We start from the raw sequence: 20,357 nt of genomic DNA, 5'->3' as shown, positions 1-20,357 counted from the left end.
CTGCGGGCTTGTGATGGGAGAGCCTGCACTGTCAAAGGCATCAACGGCCATGCCCATTTCAGCGTTTTGCTCCGCTGCCCTCTCAGTGGTGGCCAGTGGAAGCCTGCTGAGTGCATCAGCGCAATTTTCGGTGCCTGGCCGGTGTAGTCATACGCAGCCAGCGTAGAGGTGACGCATTGACAGCTTTACGAGTGCTTCCTTTTCAACCATTCCATATCCCCGTTCTGCTTGGGAGAGCGACCTGGAAGCATAAGCCACAGGTTGGAGTTGGCCCTCATCATTACTCTGCTGCAACATGCACCCAACCCCATAGAATGATGCATCACATGTCAAAACCAATTTCTTACAGGGGTTGTACAGGGTCAACAGCTTATTAGAATAAAGCAAGTTCCGCGCCCGAATGAAAGCCCGTTCCTGACAGTCCCCCCCAAAACCAAACGCAACCCTTACACAGGAGCACATGTAGCAGCTCCAACAGTGTACTTAAGTTCGGAAGAAAGTTCCCGAAATAGTTCAAGAGTCCCAGAAATGAACTCGACTCCGATGTGTTGCCGGGCCGGGGCGCACGACGAATCGCCTCCGTTTTGGATTCGGTAGGCCGGATCCCGTCTGCGGCAACTCTCCTGCCCAAAAACTCGACCTCTGGGGCCAAAAACACACACTTGGACATTTTTAGTCGCAGGCCTTCCCGGTCCAGTCGGCGTAGCACCTCCTCCAGGTTGTGGAGTGTTCCTTGGTGTCTCGACCGTGATAAGGATGTCGTCCTGAAATACGATTGTTCCAGGGATGGATTTTCAGCGGGCATTTCCATGTTCCTTTGAAAGATAGCAGCCGCTGATCGAATGCCAAACGGACAGCCCCTTGTGCGTGGTGATGGTGGTCAGTAGCTTGGATTCTTTGGCCAGTTCATGGGTCATGTAGGCTGAAGTGAGGTCCAACTTGGTGAACAGCTTACCGCCTGCCAGTGTGGCAAAAAGATCCTCCGCTCTCCGAAGTGGGTATTGGTCTTTAGTGACACTCATTTGATAGTGGGCTTGTAGTCACCACAGATCCTGACCGAGCCATCCATTTTTAGGACAGGGACGATGGGGCTTGCCCAGTCGCTGAATTCAATGGGCGAGATGATGCCCTCTCTTAGCAACCTGTCCAACTCGCGCTCCATTTTCTCCCACATCACATATGGCACAGCTCTGGCTTTGTGGTGCACTGGTCTGGCATCCGAGGTGATGTGTATCACTACTTTGGTACCTTTTGAAAGTCCCGACAACAGGTTGAAATAGTGACTCAAATTTCTGTAGGACCTGTGAGCATGAACTTCGCTCCACAGATGAAATGGCGTGCACATCCCCCCCCCCCCTCTCCCGCCATTTCCAGTTCATCTTGGCTAGCCAGCTCCTCCCCAAAAGCGCGGGACCATTTCCCAGGACAATCCAGAGTGGCAGCCGTTCTCTGATCCATTGTGTGTGACCACTAACATTGCACTGCCGAGCACTGGGATGATCTCTTTGGTGTACGTCCGTAATTGCGTGTCAATGCATTCTAATTTGTGTCTGCTAGCTCTGAGTAGCCACAGTTTATTGAATTGTTGGACACTCCTAAGTGACTGGCTGGCCTCTGTGTCCAGCTCCATGTGTACCAGGATGCCATTTTAATAGGACTTTCATCATCATAGGTGGCGTTTTGGTATATGAGCTGTGGATGTTTACCACATGAACCCGCTGAACTTCAGCATCCATCGCTTTGTCCCAAGCATCAACATGCCTTGCAGTCCCCTCTTCTGGTTCATCTGCCTCATAAATTAGCCTCGCTGCGGGCTTCCTGCACATTCTGGCTAAATGTCCACTGAAGTTACAATTTCGACAGATAAATTGTTGAAACCTACAGGTTTTTGCAGCATGTCTGCCCTCTCGCTTCCAGCATGAGCTGAGATTGTTGTGAACAAAAGGGCTGTTATCAGGCATTCCTCTCTGTCTCTTTGATTACTCTTGAGCACTCTGTTAGTGGGTGTCAATGGCCCCATCCCGGGATGCATTGTCCACCGTGATGGCGTAACTGTCCGTTCAACCTGCCATTGTCTCTGTTGAGGACCCACTCTAGAGTCTGTTGCTGCCTGGGTGGTGTCGAATTGCCCTTGCCTGCCTGTGGGGTTCTGAGTCGCGTTTACAATGTTAACTCCCTGATCCATCGTCACGTTGGAAGCAGAGTTGTGCGTGTATATTATCTTGGTTTCCTCCTCCCCCGCCATGAAGGTCTGAGCCATCAATGCCACCGCTTCCAAGGTCAAGTCCTTGGTCTCAATTAGCTTTCTGAAAATCCCGGCATGACCAATGCTCTCAATAAAGAAATTCCTTAATATCTCCCCACTGCAGGCATCTGTGAACTTAGAGGCTGGCCAAGCGCCGCAGGTCCGAAACAAAGTCCGGTATGCTCTGTCTTTCCCGACGTCGATGTGTATAGAATCGGTGCCGGGCCATGTATATACTGCGCGCCAGTTTGAGGTGCTCACCGATCAGTTTGCCGAGCTCTTTAAAGATTTTGTCCGCCGGCTTCTCGGGTGCAAGCAGGCCTTTCATCACCACGTATGTCTTAGGTCCACAGCTAGTCAGTAGATGCACCTTTCGCTTGTCAGCTGCTGCATCTCCCAGCCAGTCCTTCGTGACAAAGCTCTGCTGGGGCCTCTCAATGAAATCATCCCAGTCCTCACCAACACAGTACTGTTCCTCTGTGCTACCAGTGGCCATTCTCATGAGTCGTTGATTCCCGTTTCTCATCGCCAAATGTAGTGTCCTTACACATTACTATAAATTCACACAAGGCACATTCTGCAAACAAGGTCACTGTGACCCGAAACTTTATTCACAGGACCAAAAAGTGATGACCCTGCGTGGGACCTCCCTTTATATACCTGGATGACCAGGTGAGGAGTGTCTCCCACAAGTTCTAAAAAGGGAGGGAGATCAGCCAGTTGTCGTGGTGCACATTGGTACCAACGACATAGGTTTTAAAAAAAAAAAAGGGATGAGGTCCTACGAAACGAATTTAAGGAGCTAGGAGCTAAATTAAAAAGTAGGACCTCAAAAGTAGTAATCTCGGGATTGCTACCAGTGCCACGTGCTAGTCAGAGTAGGAATCGCAGGATAGCGCAGATGAATACGTGGCTTGAGCAGTGGTGCAGCAGGGAGGGATTCAAATTCCTGGGGCATTGGAACCGGTTCTGGGGGAGGTGGGACCAGTACAAACCGGATGGTCTGCACCTGGGCAGGACCGGAACCAATGTCCTAGGGGGAGTGTTTGCTAATGCTGTTGGGGAGGAGTTAAACTAATATGGCAGGGGGATGGGAACCAATGCAGGGAGACAGAGGGAAACAAAAAGGAGGCAAAAGCAAAAGACAGAAAGGAGATGAGGAAAAGTGGAGGGCAGAGAAACCCAAGGCAAAGAACAAAAAGGGCCATTGTACAGCAAAATTCTAAAAGGACAAAGGGTGTTAAAAAAACAAGCCTGAAGGCTTTGTGTCTTAATGCAAGGAGTATCCGCAATAAGGTGGATGAATTAACTGTGCAAATAGATGTTAACAAATATGATGTGATTGGGATTACGGAGACGTGGCTCCAGGATGATCAGGACTGGGAACTCAACATCCAGGGGTATTCAACATTCAGGAAGGATAGAATAAAAGGAAAAGGAGGTGGGGTAGCATTGCTGGTTAAGGAGGAAATTAAGGCAATAGTTCGGAAGGACATTAGCTTGGATGATGTGGAATCTATATGGGTAGAGCTGCAGAACACCAAAGGGCAAAAATCGTTAGTGGGAGTTGTGTACAGACCTCCAAACAGTAGTAGTGATATTGGGGAGGGCATCAAACATGAAATTAGGGGTGCGTGCAATAAAGGTGCAGCAGTTATAATGGGTGACTTTAATATGCACATAGATTGGGTTAACCAAACTGGAAGCAATACGGTGGAGGAGGATTTCCTGGAGTGCATAAGGGATGGTTTTTTCGACCAATATGTCGAGGAACCAACTAGGGGGGAGGCCATCTTAGACTGGGTGTTGTGTAATGAGAGAGGATTAATTAGCAATCTCGTTATGCGAGGCCCCTTGGGGAAGAGTGACCATAATATGGTGGAATTCTGCATTAGGATGGAGAATGAAACAGTTAATTCAGAGACCATGGTCCAGAACTTAAAGAAGGGTAACTTTGAAGGTATGAGGCATGAATTGGCTAGGATAGATTGGCGAATGATACTTAAGCGGTTGACTGTGGATGGGCAATGGCAGACATTTAGAGACCGCATGGATGAACGACAACAATTGTACATTCCTGTCTGGCGTAAAAATAAAAAAGGGAAGGTGGCCCAACCGTGGCTATCAAGGGAAATCAGGGATAGTATTAAAGCCAAGGAAGTGGCATACAAATTGGCCAGAAATAGCAGCGAACCCGGGGACTGGGAGAAATTTAGAACTCAGCAGAGGAGGACAAAGGGTTTGATTAGGGCAGGGAAAATGGAGTACGAGAAGAAGCTTGCAGGGAACATTAAGACGGATTGCAAAAGTTTCTATAGATATGTAAAGAGAAAAAGGTTAGTAAAGACAAACGTAGGTCCCATGCAGTCAGAATCAGGGGAAGTCATAATGGGGAACAAAGAAATGGCGGACCAATTGAACAAGTACTTTGGTTCGGTATTCACTAAGGAGGACACAAACAACCTTCCGGTTATAAAAGGGGTCGGAGGGTCTAGTAAGGAGGAGGAACTGAGGGAAATCCTTATTAGTCGAGAAATTGTGTTGGGGAAATTGATGGGATTGAAGGCCGATAAATCCCCAGGGCCTGATGGACTGCATCCCAGAGTACTTAAGGAGGTGGCCTTGGAAATAGTGGATGCATTGACAGTCATTTTCCAACATTCCATTGACTCTGGATCAGTTCCTTTGGAGTGGAGGGTAGCCAATGTAACCCCACTTTTTAAAAAAGGAGGGAGAGAGATAACAGGGAATTATAGACCGGTCAGCCTGACATCGGTAGTGGGTAAAATGATGGAATCAATTATTAAGGATGTCATAGCAGTGCATTTGGAAAGAAGTGACATGATAGGTCCAAATCAGCATGGATTTGTGAAAGGGAAATCATGCTTGACAAATCTTCTGGAAGTTTTTGAGGATGTTTCCAGTAGACTGGACAAGGGAGAACCAGTTGATGCGGTATATTTGGACTTTCAGAAGGCTTTCGACAAGGTCCCACACAAGAGATTAATGTGCAAAGTTAAAGCACATGGGATTGGGGGTAGTGTGCTGACATGGATTGAGAACTGGTTGTTAGACAGGAAGCAAAGAGTAGGAGTAAATGGGGACTTTTCAGAATGGCAGGCAGTGACTAGTGGGGTACCGCAAGGTTCTGTGCTGGGGCCCCAGCTGTTTACACTGTACATTAATGATTTAGACGAGGGGATTAAATGTAGTATCTCCAAATTTGCGGATGACACTAAGTTGGGTGGCAGTGTGAGCTGCGAGGAGGATGCTATGAGGCTGCAGAGCGACTTGGATAGGTTAGATGAGTGGGCAAATGCATGGCAGATGAAGTATAATGTGGATAAATGTGAGGTTATCCACTTTGGTGGTAAAAACAGAGAGACAGACTATTATCTGAATGGTGACAGATTAGGAAAAGGGGAGGTGCAAAGAGACCTGGGTGTCATGGTACATCAGTCATTGAAGGTTGGCATGCAGGTACAGCAGGCGGTTAAGAAAGCAAATGGCATGTTGGCCTTCATAGCGAGGGGATTTGAGTACAGGGGCAGGGAGGTGTTGCTACAGTTGTACAGGGCCTTGGTGAGGCCACACCTGGAGTATTGTGTACAGTTTTGGTCTCCTAACCTGAGGAAGGACATTCTTGCTATTGAGGGAGTGCAGCGAAGGTTCACCAGACTGATTCCCGGGATGGCGGGACTGACCTATCAAGAAAGACTGGATCAACTGGGCTTGTATTCACTGGAGTTCAGAAGAATGAGAGGGGACCTCATAGAAACGTTTAAAATTCTGACGGGGTTAGACAGGTTAGATGCAGGAAGAATGTTCCCGATGTTGGGGAAGTCCAGAACCAAGGGACACAGTCTAAGGATAAGGGGTAAGCCATTTAGGACCGAGATGAGGAAAAACTTCTTCACCCAGAGAGTGGTGAACCTGTGGAATTCTCTACCACAGCAAGTTGTTGAGGCCAATTCACTAAATATATTCAAAAAGGAGTTAGATGAAGTCCTTACTACTAGGGGGATCAAGGGGTATGGCGAGAAAGCAGGAATGGGGTACTGAAGTTGCATGTTCAGCCATGAACTCATTGAATGGCGGTGCAGGCTAGAAGGGCCAAATGGCCTACTCCTGCACCTATTTTCTATGTTTCTAAGTTCACCCCCCTGTGGTCAAGGTGCGCATTTCTTAGGTGTGTACAGTATGCAGTGTTGTTACATGAAGGTTACAGTTACATGAAGATTACATACATGACATTAACGTTTATTAGCATGTTGGATCACGGTGAAAAGACCATTATATACCCCAGAGCAGAACATTGCAATCTTTCTTGGAAAATTGTAAATTCACTGCTTGCATTAGTATATGATAAAGAAAACACGGTTCCTTTTGAGGTGGCAAAAACTGGAGGTAAGTTGTCGAGTAAATTTATAAAGTACAAGCCAATCAATGAAAACTTCCCAGAATACTTTATGCAAACAAGATACATTACCCAACCCCCTTCCTTGTCCCACCACCCCCCCAGTTCTCAAACAAGCAGGATAACAAACTGTTTTTTAAAACATTTAGAATGAAGAGCACTTCCATCATAAGCCTGTTACACTGCACCGTTTGTGTTGCTGTGAAGCGGTTTCAGCTTCATATTGATGCAAACTTTGCAATATGATTCAAAATCGAAACACTCCACTGCAAGCTGTGAAAGCACCTCCAGGTAGTCACACACTGCCTGAATTTCACACTCGCTTCAGTATAAATGCAACCAAATTCAAAAAGAATGTTAACTTAATGTTTTTAATGTCAGCCGATGCCAAGTGGTCTGTGCTGACATTAGAATGTAACCACATACAGATGTTTTTTAAGTGGAGGGTTGCATGTGCGTGCAAATGTTTCTTTTCCCCCTAAATTGGCCTACGATTTTTTTCTTTTTCTTTGCCTTTCGGGGGATTGCATGACTGCGAGGAGGGAGGTTATGAGAGTGGTGATGTGTGTGAGTTACACCATGACAGAGTGTGACCGGCTCGATGGACTGGCTAGTCTTTCCCCTGTCCTTTCTTGCATGTTCATAAACGTGCATCTGCAGAGCTCCATCGTTCGTGGGCAATGCTGGAGCTGGGGCTTTAAACAGGACTACTGGGTTCTGTCGTAATTCACTGGCATTTGTCCACTTGTAGTATAACAATGGCCCTAACAAACCAGGGCTGAGGATCCCTTATAAATCATGAACAACATCCACCAGGAAAAGGGCTTCAAAACGTTCATGATCTGACGCAATGTGTTCTGGAAAGGATGACCTCATTGAGCAAACTTCTGATTTCCAGAGGTGCTGTAAAATGTCCCAGTAAACCATGCTACTCAATAAGTTTTTCCCTAATTGGAAATACTAGGTTTTAAAAATGTTACCACATTCTATAATACTTCTCTCGGGCAGAGCATGGATGCGCTGACATTCCCCAGAACACATGGCATCAGGAAAAAGTAAGGCATTCCCCCGGTGGTAAAAAAAAAAATATACCATTAGAAGATATTTTAATAACACAGCGTATGGTTCAGGACACTTCGCAGCTAGTTTGTGTATGAACTATTGAATTAATGTTTTAACTGCACCCAGCTTATGCAGAACAGTCTTGCTGCTGCTGTTCTATTGTTGAATTTCAATAGAATATGTTTTTGTATTGTACAGAGTCAGGCAGTTTGCTGCATTTGTCCATTGGAGAATGAGCTCGAACTGTATAATCAGGATTTTTAAAATTATTTTTGGGCTATCATAGTTTTCTGTTTTGTTAATGCCTGATCATAGGGATGATTCCATGTTCTCAGCAGGAGCTGTACTTGCTGGTAATGCATCTCGGGTAGGCACTGGATTACAGAATCGTCCCTCTTGGCCACCCCTTCATCAAGTGTCATTCTATTTATCTGTTGTGTTGCATTTGGCCAGCAGATAGAGAAGAACACTCGATGGTCCTTCGGCTCAGTCTGCTCAGTTTCAAAGCAATTGTACATGTTGCTGCATTCGGCCACCTCCAGCTCGGTGTGCACCAATGTCTACTAATGCCACAAGCTCGCTATTGTATTGTCTTGTTCTCCCATGTCAAGAATTGTGGAGTGACTGCAAAGGTAGGTGGGTTTCACTGACCTAAATTGGCTCCCAGTTGAGCAACGCCTTGATTTCAAAATTCTCATTCTTATTTTCAAATCCCTCCATGGCCTCGCCCCTCCCTGTCTCTGTAATCACCTCCAGCCCCACAACCCCACGAGATGTCTGTGTTCCTCTAATTCTGCCCTCCTGAGCATCCCTGATTATAATCGCTCAACCATTGGTGGCCGTGCCTTCTGTTGCTTAGGCCCCAAGCTCTGGACCTCCATGCCTACATCTCTTCACCTCTCTACTTCTCTTTCCTCCTTCAAGATGCTCCTTCAAACCTACCTCTTTGACCAAGCTTTTGGTCACCTGCACTAATTTCTACTTGTGCGTCTCGCTCCTGTGAAGTGCCTTGGGACGTTTCACTAAGTTAAGGTGCTATATAAATACAAGTTGTTGTTGTTGTTTCCCCCTTTTTTAAAGTATGTTCTGATTTTCCATGGTGTGTACTATCCAGTTCTCTATTTCTGTGTATGTTTGGGGAGGTGCACCTAAATGGCCTGGCAGTGCTGCCTCTAATAAACTAGGTCCAAGACCAAACCATCTCCTTTCCATTTAACCCTCTGAAAAGCTCAAGTCCATCCAAGACTTAAATCTTGCATCCATATACACGGAGCTTCTTCTGTATCACCCCAGTCCTGGACAGGATACAGGAAAGCTAGTTAAGTAGCCTCTCTCTCTCTCTCTCTCTCTCTCTCTCTCTCTCTCTCTCTCATTTTCTCTCTCCTTCTTATTTTTTCTTTCTTCCTCACTGTAATGTATTTGTTTCATGGATTCTTTGCTTAAGAATTCATAGCAACACATTGCTATTAAGAACTAGATGGTTTATTAACAAACGTTTAACAATCATCCATCAGGCTCAAAACCGCATGCCTCATCGCAGATCCCCTAAACCCAACTGGCTGGGGGTTTATTGAGTTTTGTGAACATCACATGACTGGTTAAGCCACTCCCAATACAACAGCTCTATAAACCTGTGAACATACTCACAGGTGCATACACTACACTCGCCTTCCCTTCCCATTTCTTTTTTCTTCAGTTGATGAATAACACTATTATCAATTACAGTGAACATTTCTCTCCTGTCTCCCTAGGCTTCAGAAATACTGGCCCCTGATATTCAGGCGGAAGTGGTGGAGCTGTTTTGCAGTCAGGAAACCAGGAAGAATAGATTTATTTTTGGTCCTGCCAAATTTAACAGCGGGGCCTGATTAACATGTTTTTGTCTCTGTTTCCCAGTTGCTGCCAGCTCTATCGAGAGGCTGGCTGGCTGTTGGATGGGTAAGCCTTCGACACCAGGGAGCAGAGAGGAGGGAGGGAGCTGAAATCTGAAAGGCTGGTGGAGGAGGGAGGTCGGAGACTGAAGGAGGGGGTAGATCGGAGACTGAAGGAGGGGGTAGATTGGAAGGGTCGGGGCGGGAGATCGGAGGCTGCAGCCGGGAAGCATGGAGAAGGGAGGGAGGGATTGGAAAGACTGGGCCAGTGGCAGATCGTTGTTTGGCGGCGGGGGGGGGGGGGGGGGGGACATGGTAGCTTTGGAGAGCTGGAGGGGCCGATCGCAGTTAGGGGAGTGGATTGATCGAGCACGTGAGTGGTAATCTTGGGGGGGGGGGGCGGGGGGGAGGGGAGGGTAAGCACGCCTGCTCCTCCTGATCCAAAAGCAGTGGAAAGGCACTTGACTGCATGACCTTACAGTTCTCGCCTTCCTTTAGCTGCCAGGTTTCCCGAAGCCCAGGAAACCCAGCCAGGCTGGGTTAAACCTAAATTGGAGAACAAAATATGAAGCACGCAGCCTCATTAAAATATTTATGGGCGACGCACGGCTCCGAGGAGCAGGTTGGTTGCCCATCCTCCCTCCCGCCTCCTTTAAAACTGAGTGGCCGCGTTCGTGGTGGGTTGAGTTTGAGTTCGAGATTGTAACTTCCATTTTGGGGGATTAAAATTTCCCTCAACAAAAGCATACATTTATATAGTGACTTTAACATATTAGAACACCCCTAGGTGCTTCCCAGAAACGTAACCAAACAAAATGTGACACTAAGCCACATGGGGAGATTTCCGAACAGGTGACCAAACGTTTGGTCAAAGAGGCAGGTTTTAAGAGAGTTGGAAAGGTTTAGTTAGGGAATTCCTGAACTTCGGGCTAAGACAGCTGAAGGCACAGCCGTCAATGGTGGGGGCGAAGGAAATTTGGACTGCTTGTGTTTCCTCCTCCCAACATCCTCACTCTTTGAAAGCAAAACTCAGCACTTAGCCTCCTACCTGAATTCATTCTACCTTGCAACTTCCAAACTTCTTATTTACCTTTTACATTCTTCAGGTTTTAAAAACGCAAGCTTGTTATCAGCTAATTACTGCTTTCCGATTTGTCTCAACCTTTTATTCTTTCCCAAGCTGGAAGTGACCTTCAGTACAGGCCTTGGCTATTCCCAACTAAAAGTATAACATTGGCATGTGATTTTTTTTTGGCAGGGGAGAGAAATAGCAGACTTCCAATTCTCATTGTCGTATAGCTGGAAGGTTTGATTTTGTAATGCTGTCCTTCTCGGAACTAATCATGCTGTTGCCAGAGTGCTTGTCCAAGGCCATTTGGTTTTCTCTGATTTTAAATCAAGTCATTGATACTTCTGGGAGAAACCGATCCAGAAGCAATGCAAAAGATGTTGGCATTTACTTTTGATAATCTGCTTACTGTTATATAATGTGATGAAGAATGGGAGGTTTGGAGGATTTAATGCACTTTAATTAATAAAGTAATTGACCATTTAAGACCACACTTGAACCAATACCAAGCAGTTAAATGCTAAATAATATATGTTGGTGATAGTGATAAAGAGCCGACAATTGTTATTGTGTAGGCGGATTTTGTGACACAATTTCTCGGCAATGTTAACATTAAGAATCACTTTTTTATTATAAAAATAAATTGCCAAGTATTTCGGAATCATTAAGTATGTTCATCAGACCCGTTCTCCTCTCTGCTCCCTAATCATTTATCTGAGGCCACCTCTACAGTTGACCTTCAATGAACTTGATGAATGCGGAAAGTTCAATGGCTATACTTGTGCAAAGAGCAATTCTACAGCATCCCAACACCCGCCTCGCCACCCCTACAGCTGTGAGACACGTTCATTTTTCGGAGTATGACTTATTGGATTGGTTTGATTTTCTCCATTTAATAATAATTATATATAATTTAATTGAGTTACTTAAAAAAAAAAATTGTAATTTAATCAAGTCGGCTTATAGCTCCGGGCCGACATCAGTCGATTGGATCATTTAAAAAATTTTCCCAAGTGCAAAATTGAAGATAAGTTTAGCTTTAAATCCATTTGAAGTTTTGAACATCAAGCTTTCTTTTTTGGGGTGGATGAGTTTCATTCACTTTGGTACGGGTAAATTCAGCGTCTCAGGGCTTCCAGCACTGAGCCATACTCAAGATATCCGAGGTCGGAGAATTAGGGCTTGCATTGTAACTTTACTCCTGACCTGCATTCCCTTCAGCTGCACCTCAACACTGGATGTGCAGGAGCAGTGAATTTATCTGCTGGGCATTTTCAAAAGAAATCAGTCAAATTAATTAAATGTGAAATAAAAACAGAAAATGCTGAAATACTCAGCAGGTCAGGCAACATCTGTGGAGAAACAGCGTTAACGTTTCAGGTTGATGACCTTTCGTCAGAACGAGAAAAAGCTAGAGAAGTAACTGATTTTACGCAAGTACAGAGACTGGGAAAGGGGGACAGGGAAAGCGCAGAAGGGAAGATCTGTGATAGGGTGGAAGACAGGAGAGATTAAATGACAAAAGGAATGATGGTGATAATGGGACAAGTAAGGAAACACAAGATGAGTCTAGAGGAGGTGAAAATGTGAATAGCAGAATAATTTCCAACAGCTGCTGTCCAAAAAAGATGGGAGCAGAGGTTATGGTTTGAAATCATTGAACTCAATGTTGAGTCCGGAAGGCTGTAAAGTGCCTAATCGAAAGATGAGGTGCTGTTCCTTAAGCTTACGTTGAGCTTCATTGGAACTGTGTAGAAGGCCGAGGACAGAGAGGTCAGAGTGGGAGTGAGACGGAGAATTAAAATGACAGGCGACTGGAAACTCAGGGTCATGCCTGTGGACTGAGCTGAGGTGGTCTGCAAAGCGGGCACCCAATCTCCGTTTTGTCTCCCCAATGTAGAGGAGACTGCATCGTGAGCAGCAAATACAATATGCTAAATTTAAAGAAGTACAAGTAAATCACTGTTTCACCTGAAACGAGCATTTGGGACCCTGGACTGAGGGAAGGAGAAGGCAAAAAGGCAGATGTTGCGTCTTGTGCACTTGCACGGTGGGGTGTTGGGGGTGATTGAGGAGTGGACCAGGATGTCACGGAGGGAACGGTCCCGTCAGAATACTGAAGGTGGAGGGGAAGAGAGGATGTGTTTGGTGGTGGGATCATGCTGGAGGTGATGGATGATCATCTGTTGAATGTGGAATGCTGGTGGGGTGAAAGGCGAAGACAAGGAGAAGGCTATTGTGGTTTGGGGAGGAAGGGGAAGGGGTGAGAGCAGAAGTACGGAAAATGGGACCGACACAGTTGAGGGTCCTGTCAACCACGGTGGAGGGGAATCCTCAGTTGAGGAAAAAGGAAGACCTATTCGAAGCACTGGTATTCTTTTTTTTTATTCGTTCCGGGATGTGATGGTCGCTGGCAAGGCCAGCATTTATTGTCCATCCCTAATTGCCCTTGAGAAGATGGTGGGGAGCCGCCGCCGCCTTGAACTGCTGCAGTCTGTGTGGTGAAGGAACTCCCACAGTGCTGTGAGGGAGGGAATTCCAGGATTTTGACCCAGCGACGATGAAGGAACAGTGATATATTTCCAAGTCAGGATGGTGTGTAACTTGGAAGGGAACCTGCAGGTGATGGTGTTCCCATGTGCCTGCTGCCCTTGTGCTTCTAGGTGGTAGAGGTTGTGGGTTTGGGAGGTTTTGCCGAAGAAGCCTTGGTGAGTTGCTGCAGTGCATCTTGTAGATGGTACACGCCGCAGCCACAGTGCGCTGGTGGTGGAGGGAGTGAATGTGTAAGGTGCTGAATGGGGTGCCAATCAAGCGGGCTGCTTTGTCTTGGATGGTGTCTGTTGTGTATGGAGAAAGAGTCAGACTGAACACTGTGAGCTCAAAGTAAAGTGTGACCTTAGTCTTTTATTGCAGGTCCCCAGAGTGCCTCTCCAAGCTGTGAAGCCTTCTTAAATACCTGCGAATGAGCCCTCTAGTGGCTGTACAGAGTAAATACAAGTTCACATATATAACAACATTCCCCCCCAAAGTCAATCGTGTAACTATTTACAATGTGATTCGATCTGGGGCCCTTCTTGCCCTGGTTGATTGTCTCGGTGTGAAAGCTGGTGTTGCTGAATCATTTGTTGGGCCTTTGCTGGGCTGCTGTGCAGCTGGCCTTGCTGGGCTGCCTGGTGTGTTGGGCCCTGCTGGGCTGCTGTGGACGATGGGTTCTGCTTCGTGGTCAACCGTGGTGCTGGTTGCCACTGGTGTGTATGTTGGGGGATCAAAAAAGGTGGGTTGCTCAGGGTAGTTCGTGAATCTGAATTTGATTTGGTCCAAATGTTTCCGGGTGAATGAGTCCATTTGAAAGTTTGACCCGAAACACCCTCCTCCCCTTTTTGGCCACGACAGTGCCGGGAAGCCACTTGGGACCTTGTACATAATTGAATACAAATGCAGGATCATTGACTTCAATCTCGCGTGACATATTTGCGTTATCATGGTATGCACTTTGTTGAAGCCGCCTCCTCTCTACCTGTTCATGTAGATCAGGGTGAACTAACGAGACCTTGTCTTGAGTGCTCTTTTCATGAGCAGTTCAGCAGGTGGAATTCCAGTGAGTGACTGGGGTCTCGTGCGGTAGCTAAGCACGACTCTGGATAGGCGAGTCTGCAGTGAGCCTTCAGTTACCCTCTTCAAGCCTTGCTTGATGATTTGCACTGCTCTCTCTGCCTGACCATTGGACGCTGGTTTAAACGGGGCAGATGTGACATGTTTGATCCCGTTATGGGTCGTGAATTCTTTGAACTCAGCACTGATAAAACATGGCCTGTTGTCGCTCACCATGACATCGGGTAAGCGGTGATTGGCAAACATGGCCCGCAGACTTTCAGTAGTGGCAGCGGACGTGCTAGCCGACATTATCTCACATTCAATCCACTTGGAATACGTATCTACAACAACAAGCAACATTTTACCCAAGAACGGGCCTGCATAGTCGACGTGTACCCTAGACCACAGTTTGGAGGGCCAAGACCATAAACTTAGCAGCGCCTCCCTGGGTACATTGCTTAACTGTGAGCATGTATTACATCTGTGAACGCAGGACTCTAAGTCCGCATCGATATTGGGCCACCACACATGGGATCTGGCTATTGCTTTCATCATTATGATGCCTGGGTGGGTACTGTGGAAGTCATTGATGAAGGTGTCTCTGCCCTTCTTGGGGACCACTACTCGATTGCCCCACAGAAGGCAGTCTGCCTGTATAGATATTTCACCTTTGCGCCGCTGGAACGGCTTTATCTCTTCCTGCATTTCCACTGGGACACTGGACCAGCTCTGGTGAAGCACACAGCTTTTGACTAGAGGTAATAAGGGTCCTGGCTTGTCCAGGTTTTGATCTGCCGGACAGTGACTGGTGATTGCTCACTCTCAAATGCTTCCATAACCATGGCTAAATCTGCGGGCTGCGCCATTTCCACCCCCGTGGTGGGCAACGCCAGCCTACTGAGAGCTTCGGCGCAGTTTTCTGTGCCTGGCCTGTGGCGGATGGCGTAGTTGTATGTGGACAACGTGAGCGCCCATCTCTGGATGCGGGCCGATGCGTTGGTATTTATCACTTTACTCTCGGAGAACAAGGATATTAGTGGCTTATGGTCAGTTTCCAATTTGAATTTTAGCCCAAACAGGTATTGATGCATTTTCTTTACCCCATAGACACACGCTAACGCTTCTTTTTCAAACATGCTGTAGGCTCTCTCAGCCTTAGGCAGACTCTTGGATGCATAAGCAACAGGTTGCAGTTTCCCGAAATCATTAGCTTGTTGCAATACACACCTGACGCCATATGACGACGCATCACAAGCTAGTACCAAACAGTTACATGGATCATACAACACAAGCAATTTGTTTGAGCTAACAATTTTCTCGCTTTTACAAAGGCATTTTCTTGGCTTTTGCCCCAAACTCATTCGTTCCCTTTTCATAGTAAGACATGTAGTGGTTCTAGCAGTGTGCTGAGACCCGGGAAGAAGTTACCAAATTAGTTCAAGAGTCCCAGAAACGACCGCAGCTGCGTCACGTTCTGTGGCCTCAGTGCATTCTCGATTGCCTCCGTCTTCGCGTCGGTGGGTCTGATGCCGTCCGCCGCAATCCTCCTTCCCAAGAACTCCACTTCAGGCACCAGGAAAACTCACTTCGAGCGTTTTAACCTGAGCCCCATGTGGTTGAGTCGATTTAAGAACCTCCTCCAGGTTCTGCAGGTGCTTGACTCTGTTCCGACCTGTGACCATGATGTCGTCCTGGAAGACCACGGTGTGCGGGACCGACTTCAGTAAACTTTCCATGTTTCTCTGGAATATCACCGCCACTGATCGCATTCTAAACTGGCATCTGTTATAAACAAAAAGACCTTTGTGTGTGTTGATGCAGGGTGAGGGCCTTCGATGATTCCTCCAATTCCTGCATCATGTCCGCCTGAAGTCAGATCCAGCTTCGTGAATGTCTTTCCTCCCGCCAGCGTTGCAAAGAGGTCATCGGCTTTTGGTAGTGGGTATTGGTCCTGTAGTGAGAAATGATTGATAGTTACTTTGTAATCGCCACAGATTCTGACGGTGCCGACTCCCTTGAGGACCGGGACAATAGGACTGGCCCACTCGTTGAACTCGATCGGTGAGATGATGCCGTCTCTTTGTAGCCGGTCTAGCTCGATCTCTACCCTTTCTTTCATCATGTACGGTACTGCTCTCACCTTGTGATGGATGGGTCGCGCCCACGGAATTAGATGGATCTGCACTTTTGCTCCTTGGAATTTCCCGATGCCTGGTTCGAACAGCGAAGGAAATTTGTTTAAGACCTGGGCACACAAAGTGCCATTAGCGGGCGATAGCGCTCGGATGTTGTCCCAGTTCCAGCATATCTTTCCCAGCCAGCTCCTGCCGAGCAGCGTGGGACCATCACCCGGTACCACCCAGAGTGGTAGCTTGTGCACCGCTCCATTGTAGGAGACCTTTACGGTAGCATTGCCGATTACAGGAATGGAATGTTATTTTGTGTAAGTCTCATGCGAATTGGAGTTAAGACTGGCCTTGAGGCCTTGTTGCGCCACAACCTTTTGAAAGTCTTTTTTCCTATGGTGGACTGGCTCGTGCCCGTGTCCAGCTCCATTGACACTGGGAGTCCATTTAGTTCAACATTCAGCATTATCGGGGGAAATTCGTGGTGAATGTGTGTACCCCATGTACCTCTGCCTCCTCTATCTGAGGCTCTGTTTCGTAGTCATCCTCCTCTGCAACATGGTAGTTTGCAGGTTTAACAGGCTTAGCAGCTCGCCTGCACACTCTTTGGAGGTGTCCCATTGTTCCACAGCCCTTGCAAATGTATCCTTTGAATCGGCATGAATGGAAATGATGATCACCCCCGCAGCGCCAACAAGATATTAATGGCCTTGCATTCATCACCCTTGATGGTGGACTCAGAGACATCTGCAGATGTGTAGCTGCAGGTATGTGTAACCTGCCCTGTACATTACGATTCGAAAACATCACTTTGTTCACAGTACTTGTAGCAGCACTTGTGTGCTGAGAGATTTGCTTAGTATTGTCACTGGTGGCAATGAATACCTGGGCTATCGCTGTGGCCTTATTCAAGGTTGGGCTCTCCAGTCAAAACTTTGCGAAGTATGGTTTTGTGGCCGATGCCAAGTATGAAAAAGTCTCTGAGCATGTGCTCCAAATGTCCTTCAAATTCGCAATGTCCTGCAAGGCGTCTTAGCTCGGCGGCATAACTCGCCACTTCCAAGCCTTCCGATATTTTGTAGGTGTAGAACCGGTACCTCACCATCAGAACGCTTTCCTTCGGGTTCAAATGTTCTTGGACCCAGTGTGCACAAATCGTCGTGCAATTTCTCCATGGGTTTTGCTGGAGTGAGCAGATTCTTCATGAGGCCATACGTTGGTGCCCCACAGATGGTGAGGAGGATCACCCTTCGTTTGGCAGCACTCTCTTCCCCATCTAGCTTGTTGGTCACGAAGTATTGGTCAAGTAGCTCTACAAAAGTTTCCCAATCATCTCCCTCCGAAAATTTCTCCAGGATGCCCACTGTTCTCTGCATCTTTGGGTTCGCTATCTATATCTCATCGCCAGTTGTTGTGTATGGAGAAAGAGTCAGACTGAACACTGTGAGCTCAAAGTAAAGTGTGACCTTAGTCTTTTATTGCAGGTCTCCAGAGATCCTCACCAACCTGTGAAGCCGCCTTAAATACCTGTGCTCTCAAGGGATTATGGGATCCCTTGGGACTCTGGGGAATGAGCCCTCTGGTGGTTGTACAGAGTAAATACAAGTCCACATATATAACAGTGTCGAGCTTCTTGAGTGTTGCTTGGATTAGTGCAGCTCCAACAAGTGGAGAGTATTCCATTGTACTTCTGACTTGTGCCTTGTAGATGGTTAAAAGGCTTTGGGGAGTCGGGAGCTGAGACCGTCACCGCAGAATATCCAGTCGCTGACCCACTCTTGTTGCCACAGTATTTATGTGGCTGGTCCAGTTAAGTTTCTGGTAAATGGTGACCTCCAGGATGTTGGTGGTTTGGGATTTGGCGATGGTAATACTGTTGAATGCCTATCCTTTGGAGATAGTGATTGCTTGACACATGTGTGGTACAAATGTTACTTGTCACTTATCAGCTCAAACCTGAATTTCATCCAGGTATTGCTGCATGCGGGCATGGACTGCTTCATTATCTGCAAAATGGAACTGAACTGTGCAATCATCAGAGAACATCCTCACATCTGACCTTGTAATTGAGGGACGGTCATTGATGAAGCAGCTGAAGATGGTTATGCCTAGGAGACTGGCCTGAGGAACTCCTGCAGTGATGTCTGGCGGCTGAGATGATTGATCTCCAACAACCACAACTATCTTTCTTTTCGCTAGATATGACTTCAGCCTGTTTCCCCCTGATTCCCATTGATTTCAGTTTTACTAGGGCTGCTTGATGCCACACTCTGTCAAATGCTGTCTTGATGTCCAGGGCAGTCACTCTTGCCTCACCTGGAATTCAGCTCTTTTTTTCCCTGTTTGAACCAGGGATGTAATGAGGTCTGGAGCCGAGTGGTCCTGGCGGAACCCAAACTGAGCATCGATGAGCAGGTTATTGGTGAGTAAGTGCCGCTTGATAGCACTGTCAATGATGCATTGCATCACTTTGCTGATGATTGAGAGTAGACTGATGGGGCGATTATTGCCTAAATTGGATTTGTCCTGCTTTTTGTGGACAGGTCATATCTGGGCAAAATTCCACATTGTCGGGTAGATGCCAGTGTTGTAGCTGTACTGGAACAGCTTGGCTAGAGGCGAGGCTAGTTTTGGAGCACAAGTCTTCAGCACGACAGCCGGGATGTTGTCGGGGCCCATAGCCTTTGCTATATCCAGTGGGCTCAGCCATTGCTTAACCTTTTTTCAAAAATATACTTTATTCATATAAAATTTTCACAATACATTGGAAAATAGTTCAGTACCTTGTGGTCAGCAATTCCATACAATTTGTTTGGATGCTGACAGCAGTTCCATACAATGCACTAGCGTGCATTTCATTTCAAGGTACAGTTTAGTACAATCCATAAATCACGTTACATGTAGTACTGTGCAAATAAGGGTGTTACATGGAGCAGATGAGAATAGGTTTACATTATATTCCAGGATACATTTCAATACCGATCACGAATCACGTTACATGTAGCACTATGAAGATGAAAGCATTACACGGAACGGATGGAAATACATTTACATTTCTTTACAAGTTATTAAACAGTGCAGAGACTTTCATTATACATGGCACAACACAAGTGTTTTTCAGTACATGGTGCTCTATGTATACAAGGAGATTAACAAGTACAGCCCGAGGTGGGTCTGATTCCATCCCCTGGGTTTACCGTGGCTGAAGGGCCTTAAACTGTGGCTCTTCCCCATCGTGCCTTTGTGGCAATTGCACCAATCTTTAGTGCATCCCTCAGCACGTGCTCCTGGACTTTGGATTGCGCCTGTCTGCAACACTCAGTCGTGGACACCTCCTTGCTCTGGAAGACCAGCAAGTTTCAGGAAGACCAAAGTGCATCTTTCACCGAGTTGCTGGCTCTCCAACAGCAGATGATGTCTGTCTCTGTGTGCATCCCTGGGAACAGTCCACAGAGCACAGAGTCCTGTGTTACGGAGCTTAATATCACATGGGAGTGAATTGGCTGAAGACTGGCTTCTGTGATGCTGGGACCTGAGGAGGAGGCTGAGATGGTTGCAGGCACTTCTGGCTGAAGATGGTTACAAAAGCTTCAGCCCTGTCTTTTGCACTCATGTGCTGTGCTCCAGCATCATTGAGGATGGGGAGATTCATGGAGCCTCCTCCGTTAGTTGTCCACCACCATTCTGAACTGGATGTGGCAGGACTCCAGAGTTTTCATCTAATCCATTGGTTGTGGGATAGCATTGCTCCGTATAACATGCTGCTTCCACTGTTTAGCATGCATGTAGTCCTGTGTTGCAGCTTCCCCAGGTTGGCACCTCATTTTTAGGACTGCCTGCTGCTGCTCCTGACCACCTCTTTTTCACTCCTCATTGAACCAGGGTTGGTCCCCTGGCTTGATGGTAATGGTAGAGTGAGGGATATGTCGGGCCATGAGGTTACTGATTGTGGTAGTATACAATTCTGCTACTG

The sequence above is a fragment of the Pristiophorus japonicus genome, chromosome 13 (genome assembly GCF_044704955.1).
Source record: "Pristiophorus japonicus isolate sPriJap1 chromosome 13, sPriJap1.hap1, whole genome shotgun sequence".
Lineage (NCBI taxonomy): Eukaryota > Metazoa > Chordata > Chondrichthyes > Pristiophoridae > Pristiophorus > Pristiophorus japonicus.
The sequence above is the reverse complement of the archived record's forward strand: the minus strand, read 5'-3'. Positions refer to the sequence as shown.